The sequence below is a fragment of the Myotis yumanensis genome, unplaced genomic scaffold (assembly GCF_028538775.1).
Source record: "Myotis yumanensis isolate MYYU_CA2020_CCGP unplaced genomic scaffold, mMyoYum1.0.hap1 SCAF_2, whole genome shotgun sequence".
In the NCBI taxonomy this organism is placed as follows: domain Eukaryota; kingdom Metazoa; phylum Chordata; class Mammalia; order Chiroptera; family Vespertilionidae; genus Myotis; species Myotis yumanensis.
The window spans coordinates 32,430,742-32,435,531 of NW_027223753.1; positions in this window are offsets into that span (position 1 = coordinate 32,430,742).

A 4,790-nucleotide genomic window follows, 5' to 3' on the forward strand; every position below is an offset into this window, starting at 1 on the left:
TGTCTCCTTTCATAACATGCAGCCTCTTTCCTTCTCACTGCTTGCCTGTCTCCCCTCAGCTGCTAGCTGTTTTGATGGCTCTAGGTAGGAGGACCTTCACAAATACAGGTTAACCAGTAACTATGGTGTAGGGGTACTTACTGTTCGCCAGGGATGGAGCAGGTGGGTCCAGGTAGTGACTTTCTGTTGTCCCATTTCAAAGAGGAAGAGAGAGGAGCACCATGAACGTCAGAGGTGGGATTCCAGGGTGGAATCTTCCTCTGATTTTCCTGTTCCACTGGAGTCTGCATGTGGACACCTACTGAGAGCGGAGTTCATCCCCGTCTCTGCGGAGCAGCCTGCCTCTCCCCTGCACCCCTGGCTCAGGTGCGCCCACACCTCCCAGGCGGGGCTCCTCCCCAGCCCGCCAGCTCCGCTGTGGCATCAGGTGGGTGGGAGCTAATCCTTCCCAGAGGAGCAGAGTGAAACCCTGGGGACGGGTTTGGAGGGTGCAGCTGGGGGCGGGGTTATTAACGACCCTGAAGCCTCCCCTCCCAGCTCTTTCCCAGGCTCGAGCACGGAGGCGCCTGCGGCCAGCGCCCAAAGCCGCGGACCCCGCGTCGGGCGGTGTCACCGCGTTGCCGGCCTCTGGGCGCGGGAGCCAACCGCAGAGCCGGTGGCCTGGAGCCCAGGAGGCGGGGAGCTGTTGCCAGCCCGGGCCTGGCCCGCGTGCGACAGGCTGGGCGGGCGGTGAAATGGCTTTTCCAGATTAGGGGCCCAGGCTGCGCTGTTGACACAGTCATAAGTTTTAATGAGAAATTTTGAGTATTTGTGTGGGAGACGCAGCCTCTGTGTGCACAGATGCCGTGGGCCGGCGCGCGGGGGGGCCGGCCTCCCTGGGGGCCGCCGCTGCCACAGGCCCAGCACGGATTCCTTTCAGGCGAAGGGGAAACATTTAAAACCCGCTCACCTTTGAACTGCCAGGGACGCTGTTTACCTTGGCTGCCTGAGTGGCAGTTTTACAGATATTAAATACCGTCCTCAGGGTGATCTGGGCCCCCCTAAGTCCCCACCCCCGCGGGGGCGGGCGGCCTGGGCGCAGGGAGGCCCTGGGTCATCCGTGCTGTCAGAGGTCAGTCGGGTGTCTTCCCCGGACAGGACTTGGAAAGGGGGTCCCGAGCCCCTGTCTGCAGTCGGTTTTCTGTATTTGGTGCTGGGGAGCCGCCCTGGGACTCTCCAGGCTCATCCACGCCCCAGCTCATCCATCTCATAATTTGATTTTCTGAGTCAGGGCCGAGTGGTGTGGAGGAGGTGAGGGCTGTCTGGGCCCTGCTCACAGGTTTCTGGATCTCTGCTTCTAGAAAGAGGATTTCTCAAGTGTAGGCACCTCCTAGGCAGGGCCCCGGTTGGTTGGCTCCCACCTTCTCAGGGGATGTGGACAGACCTCTGTCCTCAAAGATCCCCGAGGGACAGAGGAGGGCTCTGCCTGAGCTCCAGGCTTCAGCCTGGTGGGAAGAGGGCTCCCTGCAGAGGAGCAAGCCATGTTGATTTTACGGAGAAGGCTGCTATGCACATTTCACTGCTGATTTATTGGTTTTTAACTAGATCCTTATGCTGGGCTAAAAAAGCCATCTTGCACTTTGCAAGGCTCTGCTGACTGCTGCCGAAAATGACACACAGGGGCTCCTCCTGCTCTCCCTGCCTCGCTCCACCCAAAGGGCCATGAGGAGGTGTGAGCCTGGAGTCCTGTTCTGAGCAGGGAGCCTTAGCCCGCAGCCTCCCAGCCACTGACCACCTGCAGTGTGCACTGGAGTGAGTGTGTCTCTGTGTAAGAATTTATGGACTTGAAGGGAGGGGCTGGGAGAGGAGGAGGGCCCATATTGAGCCCTGAAACATACTGCCCACCTTTTCTCCCTCAGGGCTCCCAGAGCACTTGTCATATATTTTAATGAACTTTGGAGTCAGACGAATCTAGATTGACATACTGGTTACTATTCCAGCTGTGTGATTTGAGAAAGTTAGATAACCTCTCTGACCCCTGATTCATCATCTTTGGAGTGGGTGTAATTCTTATTAGGATGTGGGGATCACATGAAATATTGTATGAGGTGTACTAACCCAATGCCCAGCACACAGAAGGGGTTTAAGATTAGATTCTTTTCTGATTCTTCTTTGGAGCCCCTCACTGGCCACTCCTGGAAAAGGGGAAACTTCTAACACAGGGTGGGTGACTCATGCTGCCTCCCAGTACTACATCTAGGGCTTCATGAGTCTCAAGGAAAATTCTATATGACTATACACCATCAACTTCTAAGTTGGAAAGCACTTTTAAACCATTAGCTCATCAAATACTCATAAAAGCTCTATTAGAGAAGAAACAGGATCAAAGGAAGTAGCATAATCAATTTACCCAGACAGATAGAGGGATTTTATCACAGAACCATGATTTGAACCCAGGGCAGACAAAGTCTAGCTTTGAACTCTCATTATTATTATTACTAGAGGCCTGATGCACCAAATTCATGCAAGGGGCTCGGCCCCTACTGGAAGGACATACGGAAGGACTTCTGGTCTAATTAGCATATTATGCTTTTATTATTATAGATTATTAGTTAATCCTCACCTGAGGATATTCTTTTCCATTGCTTTTCAGAGAGAGTGGAAAGAGGGAAGGGAGAGAGAAATACATTAATATGAGGGAGAGACACGTTGACTGGTTGCCTCCTGCATGCACCCTGGCCGGGGGGTGGGGAGCGAACCCCCAACCCAGGTACATGCCCTTGACCAGGAATCAAACCTGCGACTCTTAAGTGCAGAGGCCGAGGCTCTAACCACTGAGAACACCGGCCATGGCTTGAGCTCTTTCCTTGATGTCACAGCTGTCTCACCTGTTATTCAACATTCTCCTCTCCTCAGGGAGAATGACTTCATGGAAAAGGAGGATCTTAGGTAGTGGGATCTTGGGCATACAAATGGGTACTTTTGGGCATTGGTGCAAAGGAAGCTATCTAGAGGCCAGGAGATCCATATGGACACCCGCCTGTAGGAGAGGCTGCTTTGGCCAGCCCTGGAAGAGCAACCAGAGAGCAGGGTGGGCACAGTGAAGACAGATCTGATTGAGAACCCCAGAACCCAAGGAGCCAAAGGAGGACGCTGGCCGCATCTGCAGAATCCATCAGGCGGCTTGATGGGTCGCCGTTAAACAAAGATGGGATAAGGTTACATGTGTTTTCCGTGGGAGTCGGCTCCAATTTCAGCCTGATGATTTAGTCAGGTGTAAGCATGAAGTTTCCAATTTAGAGAAATAAATCTCCAGTGATTTTATTATCCCCTGTTTTACCCTGACACCCAACTTCACCCCGGCCCCCTGTCAAAGCCCTCATGATGTGTTTATATAGGGCACACTGTAATTGATTGGCGTGCAGTAGAACATGACACAGAAAATGTGGCCTTCCCCACCAGGCCCGACTCTGGGAGCTTCCATATTTCATCATCCCCCGGGCCCAATCCCAAGCCCCCACTCACTGTGGCTGCAAATTCCTGGGATTCTGAGTTGTCTGAGAACAGGAGCACGAGGCCCAGGGGTCCAGCCAGGCACCCCAAGGTGGCTCAGAGGGTGTTTTGGCCTGAAGATGTGGGATGAAGGACATTGGAGGGAGGCATCTGCCCTGGGAGAGACAGCTTGGGGTGGCTGCACTCATGACCTCAGAGGTCCTGCCTTTTCTGGGAGTTGCAGAAATGAATCATTGATGGCTCCAAGGCTTGGTAATTCTAAAGTTCTAAACTTCTGAAATGGTCAGTTTCTAATAATCTGTTATTTCAATCTCTGAATCTGTGGTCCTAAATTTATGAGCCTATGGTAATAATATAATACTAAAAGTATATATAATACCATGGTAATATGCACACAAATATACATGTGGATTTTAATAATGACATCAATGCTAAAACCAATATCCATTCCAATACTATCATTTATTGAGGGCTTTCAATGTACTCAGCACTGCATGAGGCACTATGTAATTCTTTCATTTAATTCTCCTATAAGAAGGCATTGTTATCTCCATTTTCCATATGATGCCATTGAAGATCAGAGAGGGTAATAACTTATTCAAGGCTATACAGTTGATCTGTGTTTTTTTAAGATCCTGGGATTTTAGTATGCTTGTCTATAAGGCAGCCAAGACAAAGTGGAAGAAGCAGACAGATGCAGAGTGAGAAGCAACCCCAACCTCCCAGGTTGTTTTTAGAAGTGTACCTAATAAGGAGTCACATTTTTAGCTTAATTGTCATTGAATCTGTCCTTAGTCTGAGGAGAGGTATCAACATAAAGAAACCCAGGATTCAGGGTAGAGACTGAGGGCTGAGCCTTCACCAAACACGGATGATGGGGGCATTCACTTCTGATTCTGCTAGAATCCCATAGTTTCTTAGCTCAAACTCCAACCAAAATCTAAATTCTTGCATGCCCCAGTTCCCTAATGAGGGTGCTTACTTTCTATGTGCACATCTGTGGGACCGGAAGCTTCTATTTTATAATGACCTGAAAACAGCTTTCCTGTAGTTTTGACCTAGGGATTCTAACTTTGTCCTGTAGGGCCACAGAGCAAATCTGCTTCCTCTGCTCCATGACTTTGGAGGTTTTGAAACAGTAAATCAAATCTGTCAATCCATCCATCCATCCATCCATCCATCCATCTACTGATCCATCTATCCATCCATCACCTCATCATGCATTCACCATCCACCCATCCATCTATCATTTATCTATTCATTCACCACTATCTACACATCATCCACCCATCAATCAA